Here is a 12,968-nt window from a genome sequence, read left to right on the forward strand (position 1 = left end):
GAGCATCCCAGGGCATCCCAGCTGGTAAATCAGGAGCTCAGGGATGTGCAAGGATCCCTCTGGGAGCTCTGGCTGAGCTGGGGGTTCAGTTCTGCCCATTCCCAGCTCCAGCTGCCCCTCCTGGGCAAACTCTGACTCCTTCAAAAGGAGGCTCAGGAGGGACCTTGTGGCTCTGCACAACTCCCTGACAGGAGGGGCAGGGAAAGGAGGAGAGGAAATGGCCTCAAATGGCAGCAGGGCAGGCTCAGGGTGCAGATTGGGAAAGAAAATGTCCCTGGCAGAGTGGTCAGGATTGGGATGAGCTGCCCAGGGAGGTTTGGAATTGTCCCAGAGGAGTCTGGATGTGGCCTAAATCAGAGGGAATGGAGCTGGGAAGGGGCTGAGCCTGGAGAAAAGGAGGCTCAGGGTGACAGCAGCAGGAATTTCCCCATGGAAAGGGAGCTCAGGGGTTGGAACTGCCCAGGGAGGTTTGGGGTCCCCATCCCTGCAGGTGGCACCTGGAGGTGGCACTCAGGTGACAAGGTGGGCATGGGGCACAGGTTGGATCTTGGAGGGCTTTTCCAGCCCCAGGGATTTGGATTTTGGGGATTCTCCCATGACTCCCTCTCCAGCCCCTTCCCCAGCTCCACTGCCCATTATGGGAGTTTCAGTCCCATGGGACAAACCACCCAAATTCTCAGAGGTGTTTGGGTTCCTCAGTCCCACTGATTTCAATTTGGATTGCACACCTTGAAGATTCACACTTTGCTTTGCTTTCCTGAAGAACACTCAGCAAATCCCTGTTTTCCTTTGAACTTTTGGAGTCTGTGGTGATCCTGTCACCAGGAAATCTGGCCTTGGGCACTGCCAGGGATCCAGGGGCAGCCACAGCTGCTCTGGGCACCTGTGCCAGGGCCCCCCACCCTCCCAGGGAGGAATTCCTTACACATATCCCATCTAATTCCATTCTCTGTCAGTTTAAAATCATTGTCCCTTGTCAAAGGACAGGTTAAAGCCTGTTAAAACAGGTTAAAACCTGGTTACACCTTAGAGAACTCCAGACAGGAATGTATCCATCATTCCAGCCAAATAATCAAAATACCCAGAATTTATTGGGGTCAGAGCATCACTTCTTCCTATTTGGCCATTTCTTCATGGCCTGTTTGGTTTGTAGTTTATTTTTTATAGTTTTTTGTTCTATAGATTTTTTTGGTTTATAGGTTTTTTTTATCTATACATGTAAAAAGCAGGAAAATCCCATTTTGGGTCACTATGGACTGTTGACATGGAATTTTTTACTGGATATCCAAAGGGAAAGATAAACATTTTGCTTCTTTAATTGTCCCTTCCAAGAGGAAATGGGATTGTGAGCAATGATTCCAAGTGGAGCTGCATCTTCCAGGGTGCTCCAAGGGAAAAACCAAGGGACATCTCCCTGTCCTGATTTATGAAAAAATGTGTCTCTGGACGAGATTAAATCCTCTCCTGCTTCCCTGGCAGAAGTGCCCCAGATATTTTTCTATCTAATCAGGCTCCCTGTGGTTTATCAGGATGTTTAGGCAGAGCTGGAGGTCAAACAAAGGGCTCTGTGCACAGGCTGAGATGGAGCCTTTGGAGCAAGGAATGGAACAAATCTCCTCCCCACAGGTTTGGGCTCCTGCTAAGTGGGGACACAAGTGACACATCACCCCCCAACCCACTCCTGACCACTTGTTGTTTTTATTCTGATATTCTCAGCAATACGTGAAATATTTATCAAAATTAAAACCTGAAAAAAGCTCAAAATATGAAGTTTTAGGGATCATTTGTAAGTGAAATTCTGGGTTTGATGAGAGGTTTGAGACTTCTCTTCTGGGATTAAATCACTCCAGGTGAACTTTGAGCTGTGGGATCTGTGTTTGTATTTTAATGATGCAGAATTGGATCATTCTGGGTGTGGGTTGGCAAAATCAACCCCCAGAAACGGGGACTCCCCACCAGTTCCAGGCTCTTTGTCTTCAGCCAAGCCATCCAAATCATTCCACAGTTTGGAATGTGGATGTTGGGGCTGTTCTGGAGGAGGATCAGTTTGCCAGGAGGATCAGCAGCTTTTCATTTCATTTCATTCCCAAATTTCCATTTGGGATCAGCAGATTTTCACAGCACTGAAATCCAGCTCACCTGGGAATGGATCAACATGAGGAATATCCAGAGCTGGAGCCCAGCTCCTTCCACAGCTGCATTTGTGGGATGCAGGTTTGAGCCCAGGTCTGGATTAGTGTTTGAGGGAATTGCAATCAGCTCAGCTCTGTCTCCTTGTCAAACAAAATTCCTGAATTATGTCCCTGAAGAGGGGAGTGCTGGCTTTTCCCTGGAATATCTTTTGGGATACCCTCATGTGCAAAGCCAGGAGTGTGTGCTGAGACATCCACTGACTCCACAGGGACAACAAGCTGAAGGAGCAGACAAACAAATAAACACCCACTTGACTCCAGACCCTTGAATCCTGACTTTTAGCTGCAATCTGGTGTCTATTATAACCACTTTGCATTAGGAACCTTGTGCTGGTTTTTTCTGCAGCAAATTCCTGAAAATCAGGATCACCCCCTCCCAGTCGGACACTGCACATAATCCCAAATTTATACACACACCAAGTCTGCAGACACACTGATTTGTTTTCAAAATGAGCATGATTTTTGATGAAAATGGCAATTCCTTATCTTTGTTCCATCCTCAGGTCAGCAAAAGGCAGCACCAGAAATACTCAACTTGTGGTTCTTAAATGTGGAACCAAAAAAAAAAAAAAGCAGGATCAAAAGGCACTTCCGTGATGTTGGTGGGATAAATGTACAAGCCAGGCTTTTGTGGCCAGAGCATTGTAGAAGTTCCAAGGTGAATTAACAGCTCCTGGCTTCCTCCTAGAGCTGCTTCTGGAGCCTTCCATGGACACTCCAGGATGTGTTTCTAGAGAGCTGGACACGAGCAGCTCCAGCAGGGCAATTATCCGGGGGAAATCCAATTAAAAGATTACTGCTCCCCAGCCAGGGTGTTCTAGAGATGCACAGAATTATCTGCTGGACTCCCTCAGGCAGCTCACCCCGAATCACCTCTGCTGGATGCACTGCAGCTCCCAGGGGAGCTCTGGCTCAGAAATCATCTCAGTGCAGCACAGGCTCTGTCAGAGGCACTTCCCAGCAGGATGAGAGGAATTGAACCACCCCTGCCTCCCAAAATGCAGGTTCCAGCAGGTTTCAGAGAGCTGGGGGGAGGCTGCTGAAAATCTCCATGGATTTGCTGAGTTCCACGGAATTGTGGATTTGGGTGAGGAGGGACCTTGATCATCCCATTCCCACCCCCCATCCAATGTCCAACCTGGCCTTGGGCAGGGATGCAGGGGCAGCCACAGCTTCCCAAATTCCTTCCCAAGATCCCATCCAGCCCTGCCCTCCTCCAGCTTACCACCATCCATCCCCCATGCCATCACTCCACGGGATTACCAGAGTCCTGGAGCACAGAGCATCTCCCAAACCCACACCCCTCACCCTGGGAGCCACCCCAGCGAGGGAGATGACCCTGGGACCCAGCAGACCAGGACTTCCCCTGGCTTCCAGAACCTTCCTGAGGGAGCTGGTGCTGGAGAGGGGACACTGGGAAGGCAGCCCAGCCCAGCTCAGTGCAGCATCCAGGGCATTCCCAGGGGTGCCAGGTCCCCTGGGTGCCACCAGCCCCTCACCCTGCAGCCCAGGCTGGTGCAGGGCAGGGCTGGCCTCTGCCTGCCCCTCCAGAGATGAGGATTTTCTGCTGGGTTGCAAGAGCCATTTGTGCAATAGGATCACAAATGGGTCCAAGGTCAAGGCAGGGGGAGGAAACAAGAAACAAAGAATGTTGCTGTGCTCATGCCACACATCCCAGGTTTCATGGGCAGGGATTTCTTAACTCCTGTGCTGACACCCTTGTTGGGTTGGAAATGACCAGCTCTCCTTGCTTTTAACCATGTGGGAAGCCCCACATAACCCCAAGCCTCTGGGTTTTGTGGATGAGTTTTGGCCTCTGTGACCTCCTGGGGATGGTTGTGTGTCCAACTGAGATTTTTCCTGCCAAGATAAACAGCAGTGGAAATGGAACTTTCTCTGACAGTCAGGCTCAGAAGATGCCACTGCAGGAGGTCGTGTGGGGTGGCTGCTCTGGATTTCTGGGTCATTCAAATGTCCTGACCTGGCCTTTGCTTCCCTCTGACTGTGCAGCAGAACTGGGTCCACAGTCCCAGGACTCCATCCCAGTCCCAGGGATGGGAATGAGCCTCTCTGGGCTGTATGATGTACAAAATAAGCAGCACATCTCTAATAGTCAGCTACAGGGTGCAGCAAACCCAAAACATGCAGCAGTTCTAGACCTGACTTGATATTTCAGCCACACTCTGGGCTTGGCACAGGTTGTACCCAGTGGCCAGGTGCTCATCCCAGAATTCTGGCAGGATTTGTTCCTGCTGTACAAACACAGCATGGACCTCAGCAGTAGCACCATCCCAGAATCCCAGCCTGGTTATGGTTGGAAGGGCCCTCTGGAGATCTCCCAGCCCAGGCAGGGTCACCCTGAGCAGGTGACACAGGGACACACCCAGCTGGGTTTGGGGTGTCCCCATCACCTCCCTGGGAGCTGCTCCAGGGCTCCATGGAAAGAGGTTTTTCCTCAGGTTGAGGTGGAACTCCAACCCATTTCTCTTCCCGGACCCGTTAGTAATAAGAATAAAATACTCATTAAAAATAGAAGGGATTAAGACACTTAAACTTTTGAGTTCCCACCTCTGGTTTGCAACCTGGTCTAGGGGATGTTCCCTTCCCATGGCAGAGGGAATGAGATGATAATACTGGGAAAAGCTTCCAACAGAACAAGGCTCAGGAGTGTCCTGGATTTTTTCAGAGCCCAGGAGGGCTGGGATTTAATCCTTGATTTATTCAGCCCCCTGTCTTCCAAACAGCCTTGTTTTAAAATGTGCCTGGGAGCACATCCTTGCTAAGGAGCCAGGAAGGGGTGGGATTATGGAAACACATCCTTCATTCCTCCATCCCTTCTCAGAAATAATTCTGGAATTCCATGGACATGTAGGTTACCAACACCACACTCCAGGATGGGAATTTAGCTCCATTCAGACTCTCCAGGTGCTGTTCCATCCCAGTTCCCCATGGAATTCCATGCACTGCACTTAAGCCAGGAGAGCAGAACCAGTTTGGTGAGGCTGGACCCAAAGCCAGCCCAAGCATCCCTGCACATCCATCCTGATCCAGCTCACAGCTGCCATCAAAACCTCTCTGAACATCCATGGAATGCACCAATGTCCATGGAATACAGCAATGTCCATGGAATACAACATCCATGGAATGCATCAACATCCATGGAATGCACCAATGTCCATGGAATGCATCAATATCCATGGAATACGCCAACATCCATGGAATGCATCAATATCCATGGAATACAACATCCATGGAATGCACCAACATCCATGGAATGCACCAACATCCATGGAATGCACCAATGTCCATGGAATGCATCAATATCCATGGAATACAACATCCATGGAATGCACCAACATCCATGGAATGCACCAACATCCATGGAATGCACCAATGTCCATGGAATACACCAATGTCCATGGAATACACCAACATCCATGGAATGCACCAATGTCCATGGAATGCACCAATGTCCATGGAATGCATCAATATCCATGGAATACACCAACATCCATGGAATGCACCAACATCCATGGAATGCACCAATGTCCATGGAATACACATCCATGGAATACACCAACATCCATGGAATGCACCAATGTCCATGGAATGCACCAATGTCCATGGAATGCACCAATGTCCATGGAATACACCAATATCCATGGAATGCATCAATATCCATGGAATACACCAATGTCCATGGAATACACCAACATCCATGGAATGCACCAACATCCATGGAATGCACCAACATCCATGGAATGCATCAATATCCATGGAATACACCAATGTCCATGGAATGCACCAATGTCCATGGAATACACCAATATCCATGGAATACAACATCCATGGAATACACCAATATCCATGGAATACACCAATATCCATGGAATACAACATCCATGGAATGCATCAATATCCATGGCATACACCAATGTCCATGGAATACACCAATGGTCATGGAATACACCAACATCCATGGAATACACCAAGAGGAGGATGTCCCTCCTGGTCAGCCACAAGTCCAAGAAGGACACTCTGGCACACAAAGCACCCCGAGGGGGACACGTTTGATTTCTCTTCTGAGCCCCAGAGAACCTTCTAGAACGGTTCTGGCTGCTCCCCTGCCCTCCCCTTTTTATTCCCCGTGTCCCATCTGAAGCTCCAGGAAATCCCAGCACCTTTGCCCCAGAAGGGAAGGTCTGACAGGAGCAGCCAGGTGCCCTTTGATCCTTCCTTGGTCTCCTCTGCTTCCCCACATGCATTTTTTTCCTTTTCCCACCCTCCTGTTTCCTGCCCCTCCCTCCCCTTTCCCAGACAGGGTGGGGAGGTTTTAGGTGAAGAAATCCATCGAGGGGACGGACAAACCTGAGGGATTAAGGAGGGACACGCAAGTGGGGCAGGCATGTGGTCACACCTCCCCAGACTAATCCTCTGCTGGGACTGGACACCCTGTCCTTTTACTAAAGCCCCTGGATGCATTTTCCCTCTGTGAATCAACCTCTTTTGGAATGTTTGCACCTGCACAAAGGTCCCACAGCTTAGCAGTGTGAAGGGAGAAGGGGAAAAGGTGAATCAGGAGATTCAGGACTTGGATCCAGCTTCACTGTGGAGAGGAGATGAAAGGAAAAGGAACGAGGCTGGAAAGCAGGAGTGCTGCTGTGGGAATTCTGCCCTGGCAGACACTGAGCTGTCCCTGCCCACGGGAGCTGTGGCAATCAGTGGCCTCGGGCAGGGCTCCTGCCAAACCCTGCTGCTGCTGCAGCTGCTGCTCTGCCTCCCTCTGCCCCAGGAGGACAGGACTTGGCAGGAAAATGGGGGCTCAGCAGAGCTGCCACTCCCAGTTTCCATTCCCTGGAAACCCCGGGCTCTGGAGGGGCTGGTTGTGACAAGTGGCAGGTGGGACAGGATGACTGTGACCATTGCACACTGAGCTGCAGGTTCTGGGAACTTTCCCACTGCAATCCCAAATAAAACCTCAGCTCTCCTTGAGGCCAAACCATGAACCTTTGGCCCTCTGGTACCACCAAGAGCCTCACTTGCTGGTCTCTGGAGTGCTGTGTGGAAGTGCAGAGAACTTGGAACCACAGAATGGTTTAGGTTGGAAAGGACCTGTAAGGTCATGGAGTCAACAGAGCACCACCAAGTCCACCCCAAAGCCATGCTCCAAAGAGCCACAGCTACACAGCTTTGAAATCCCTCCAGGGATCCCTGGGCAGTTCCAACCCCTGAGCTCCCTTTCCATGGGGAAATTCCTGCTGCTGTCACCCTGAGCCTGCCCTGCCCAGCCTGAGGTTGTTCCCTCTCTCCTGTCCCTGTCCCTCCTGTCAGGGAGTTGTGCAGAGCCACAAGGTCCCCCCTGAGCCTCCTTTTCTCCAGGCTGAGCCCCTTTCCAGCTCCATCAGGAATTCTCCAGCCCCTTCCCAGCTCCCTCAGCCCCTCCTGGGGCTCCAGCCCCTTCCCCAGCCCCTCCAGGTCTCTCCTGTGAGGGCCCAACATGATTCTTCAGAGAGGCTTCAGCTCCACAGGTTGTGTTTATCCAAGCAAATGCCAGGACAACAAAAAACCCATTTGAATGTGATGGATCAGGACCCACTTTTATTTCCAGGACTCAGAGTGTGGCTGTGTAAAAGATCACTCAGGACTCAGAGTGTAAAGTGTGTAAAGATCAGAGCAGAGGGCTCAGCTCTCAGCCTGGGGCAGGGACAGGAGGGACAGTGGGGTCCCCATGGCCACTGATGGCACAGGAGCTCTGGGTTCAGGTTTTGCTCTCCATGGAAGCAGAGGGGAGGTGGGGACAGTCAGTACTTTGTTGTGTGACCATCCTTGGTGACATTTGTACTTCTCATGTACCTCAGAGCCCCTGGCAGGGCCTGGAGGGATCCAGGAGAGCTGGAGAGGGGCTGGGGACAAGGCAGGGAGGGACAGGACACAGGGAATGGCTGCAGAGTAGGGTTTGATGGGATATTGGGAATTAGGAATTGTTCCCTGGGAGGGGCTGGGATGGATTCCCAGAGCAGCTGTGGCTGCCCCTGGATCCCTGGAATGTTCAGTTCCAGGTTGGACACTGGGACAGTGGGAGGTGTCCCTGCCATGGATAGGATGGGATGAGCTTCAAGATCCCGTCCAACCCAAACCATTGAAAAAAACAAAACAAAACAAAACAAACAAACAAACAACCAATCAAACAAACCAAAAACCCCCCAAAACCTCAAGCCAATGCTGCTGTCAGTCATTTACTTTGCTTTCCACAATGTTTTGAGCAGACATTGCCCTGAGGTACCCACAGGTTGTTGCTGTCCAGCTGCAGCACCAATATTCTCATTACAGCTGATAGAATGGGGAACCCCCCAATATTTCAAAGGGATCAGTGTGATCACCTCGAGTTTCTCTTCCCCCCTGAGGGGCACACACACCTGAGCATTGCAGGTGTCACACCTGCTCTTCCCAGCCACAAATATCCCTGTTTGCTTTTTCAGCTCAATGCTCTGTGCAGCCAACACCCTCATTTATCCCCTGCAGCAACACATAAAACCATAGCAACAAAGCTGGGACTGCAGCCTCCTCCTCCTCACATCATCCCTGCAGCCTGGGCTGAGGCTGAGAGCTTTCCTCTCGCTGCTCTCACCACTCCCTACCCGCAGCCAGGTCTCTTCTGCCATGTCCTAAGGGAAAGGATGAGAGGAAATGGCCCCAAATTGCACCAGGGGAGGCTCAGATGAGGGATTAGAAACAATTCTTCCTTTACAGAGTGGTCAGGGATTGGAATGAGCTGCCCAGGGAGGTTTGGAGTCACTGTCTCTGGAAGGGTTCAGGATCACACCAGCCTGCAGGTGGCCCTTGGGGACAGGGTTTGGGGTGATGCCCATGAAAGTCTCTTGGTGATTCTGCTCTGGGATTTTTCTTGAGCCACAGTGGTCCATCCAAGGTGTCCCTCTCCACCAGGAATTAAGGACAGTGCATCCTGATGTGGCCTCTGACCTCCAGCCTCGGAGTTATTGGAATATTTAGAGACAGGTTTTTACCAGGTATGAATATTTTGGGGGCAGCCAACATTCCAGCAGATCAGCTGTTCCTCTGATCCTATGGGAAAAGAGGAGGGTCAAACAAACCCAAAGTGTCATAACAGGTGATCAAACTGTCACACTAAATGAAGTCTCAGGATCTCTCAGGAAACCAAAATACCCCACTCAGCAGTCAAAGACTCCAAAAGTTTCATAAGGAAGAAGCAATTCCAAAGGGTTTCCTCAGTTAAAAACAAAACCCAGCCTGGACAGGGCAAGGCATTCAAAGTGTAAAGTTTGTTTATTGTAGATGATGCAGGGGAACAATGGAATATTGGGAGAAAAAGGGATCAAGTGCCCTGAAAACTCCTCTGAAGGGCAAAGTCTGGGGGAGATATTTATTAATAACTTTTATTAATTTTTTATCTTTAATAATTAATTTTAATATTAAATATTTTTATATTTTAATCTTTATTAATAACTATTAATAACTTCTGCCATTCAGACAAATCACAGAATCATTTAAAGAAATGGGAAAAGGCCTCCAAATCATGGGAGATCCTTTCCCATTCAGGAATTCCATGATTCTATTATTCAATTCCATGATTCTATTATTCCATGAGATCAGGAGCGTTTTGCTCAGCATTAGTCTCCATTCCAGACCAATATTAAGGTTTCCACCTTTCCTGCCCCAGACATTTGTCTGCTGCTCCTCCTGTTTAATCATTCCCACCCTGTGTGTCCTTGAGCACCTCACTGCTCTCCAGACCCATCAAACCCTGAGCAAAGTGACCTTCAGGGGGACACTGGGATTATTCAGGGAATCTTTGGTTTCATTTGGAACAGACCTGGCCAGGAAGAGCTGGTAGAAGGGAAGGGTTGAGGGAGGGATAAATGTCACCAAGTTATTGGGAACTTCCAGGCTCCTTTCTCATTTCCATAGTGTGTTGGGTTGATGTGGCCAGCAATGTGAATTCTGTCCCATCTGTTAACCCAGCTGGGGCAGTGCCCCTGATCTCCTGGCACACATTATCTGCTCATGGGCCATCTTTAAACCAGCTGGGCAATCATCTTTATCTTCCCACAGCCCATCCTCCCTCCAGGAGATATCTCCTGTTCATGGTCACTGAGTCCCAGGGCATGGCTGATAAAATTCCATCATCCCACTGGGAGATGCTCCAGCCAGGGGAGGAGCCAAGCCTTTCCTACCCAGATAAAAACTGACATTTGAACACCAAGGAACCTTCTTCCCACTGGATCCCAGAGGAAAACCAGACCTTTGCACATCATCCCTGGAGCTTCAGAGGAAACTGCCCCTTCTCCAGGAGCACTGCTCCAGCTGAACCACATCTGCCCCTGCAGGAGGATGCAGCCACCATTGAATGGGACTGTGCCAACACCCTGACTGACTGACGGGTGTCAGCTTGGATTCTGACTCTGGCAGGGCTGGGATTGTTCTGTGTAATACTGCATTGCTATTTTAATTTTCCTAGTAAAGAACTGTTATTCCTAATTCCCATCTCTTTTCCTGAGAGCCCCTTAATTTCACAATTATAATAATTTGGAGGGAGGGGGTTTACATTCTCCATTTCAAAGAGCAGCTCCTGCCTTTACTGGCAGACACCTGTCCTTCACAGCAGGACACACAGCAGACAAAAGAGCCCCAAGTGACTTTCTGCAGCTGGGAGCAGCCAGGGAATGTCTGCACAGCACAGGGAGGTCCCTCTGGGGTTCCTCAGAGCACACAGAAGCTGTGCCAGCTCCCTGGGCTTCTGGGGGCAAAGCCTGCCAGGAAAAGTGTGGGCTCAGCAGGAAATGTTGATTTCCTCAGCAGCTCATCCCTGTGCTGGGAGGTTCCATGCTCAGGGCATCTCCAGGAGCAAGGAGAGCAGCAGGGTTTCCTCAGGGATCAGCAGTTCTCCCTCTCTCTGGGGTGTGCTGTGCATTCAGGGTCACTCCCTGTCCCTCAAAATGACATTTCTTAGGCAGGACTGGCTGTAAAATAAAAATGTCTGTTTTTACAGCAAGCCTGTTCCACCCCAAGTGCTTGGGGAGCATTTTGCACCTCAGTCCCACCATAACCCCCTCCTTGGGTGTCCCTACCAGAGCAGGAGCTGCTGCTGATGCTCCTGATGTTGTCTCATTTCCCTCAGCAAATTCCTGCTCTCTCAGGGGTCTCAGAGCCTCTCAGAGGTGTCAGCATGAGCTCTTTGCCAGAAAGAAAGTTGACTTTCTTTCTTTTCTTTTCTTTTCTTTCTTTCTTTCTTTCTTTCTTTCTTTCTTTCTTTCTTTCTTTCTTTCTTTCTTTCTTTCTTTCTTTCTTTTTCTTTCTCTCCTTCCTTCCTTCCTTCCTTCCTTCCTTCCTTCCTTCCTTCCTTCCTTCCTTCCTTCCTTCCTTCCTTCCTTCCTTCCTTCCTTCCTTCCTTCCTTCCTTTATTTTTTTTTCCCCTTTTGGCTTGGTTTTCTGGGGTTTTTGAGGAAGTTTTTTGTCTTTTCTTGCTCCAGCTCATGAGTGAGATGCCCACAGAGCAGAGTTCCTGCTGGTTGTGAGGATTTGCTTCTCCAGCAAGGACATGGAAGTGTTGCTCCTGATCCTGATCCTGGGGGAGAAAGGAAAAGGAAAAGGAAAAGGAAAAGGAAAAGGAAAAGGAAAAGGAAAAGGAAAAGGAAAAGGAAAAGGAAAAGGAAAAGGAAAAGGAAAAGGAAAAGGAAAAGGAAAAGGAAAAGGAAAAGGAAAAGGAAAAGGGAAGAGGAAGAGGGGAAGAGGAAGAGGAAGAGGAAGAGGAAGAGGAAGAGGAAAAATGGAAAATGAAAGGGAAAAGAAGGAGAAGAGAAGGAGAAGGAGAAGGAGAAAGAAGGAGAAGAGAAGGAGAAGGAGAAGGAGAAGGAGAAGGAGAAGGAGAAGGAGAAGGAGAAGGAGAAGGAGAAGGAGAAGGAGAAGGAGAAGGAGAAGGAGAAGGAGAAGGAGAAGGAGAAGGAGAAGGAGAAGGAGAAGGAGAAGGAGAAGGAGAAGGAGAAGGAGAAGGAGAAGGAGAAGGAGAAGGAAGGAGGAGGGTGGAAAGGGTAAAAAGGAAAAAGGTCAAACTTGGGGTGTTGAGCAGCCTGACTGCTCAGTGCTCACCTCTGTGCCCAGATCAGCAAAGGAAATCATTGTTTTTATCACTGCTGGGGCTGCTGGTTTACTGACAGAAACATGGAACTGGAAGGGACCTTAAAGATCATCCCATTCCCCTGTCCCAGGTTGTTCCAATGTCCAGCCTGGCCTTGGGCACTGCCAGGGATCCAGGGCCTGCCCACCCTCACAGCCAAGAATTCTTCTCAAAAAACTCTTCATATTATTATTATTGTTTTACAGAGCTCATCTTTACTGTTCTGGCTCCCCAAAAATGGAGCTGCATCCCTGTTTATCCCCAGGAAAGCTTTTTTCCAATACCAAAACCTGCAGCAATCAGCACAAGGCTCATTCCAGATCCGACAGGATGACTGATGCAAGCTGTCAGCCAATGTTTGACTTTCCAGGTGAGATTAGATTTAGCTTTTAATTGAATATACACATAAAGCATGCAGTGCAAGGCACTTGTTTCACAGGAACTGCTGCCAGCCTTGTGCAGGCTGGAGGCTCCTTAAAGACATCCCTGCTCTTTTTGGGAGTTCCATCCCAGTATCCAGTGCAGTTGGAAAATCCTGAGTGTGCTGAATCTCCCTAGGGAAGGACACAGCAAAGGTAAGCTGCTGTTAGCAAATCAATTTCCTCTTGAAAAATGATAGCAAT

The sequence above is a fragment of the Oenanthe melanoleuca genome, chromosome 1 (genome assembly GCF_029582105.1).
Source record: "Oenanthe melanoleuca isolate GR-GAL-2019-014 chromosome 1, OMel1.0, whole genome shotgun sequence".
NCBI lineage: Eukaryota > Metazoa > Chordata > Aves > Passeriformes > Muscicapidae > Oenanthe > Oenanthe melanoleuca.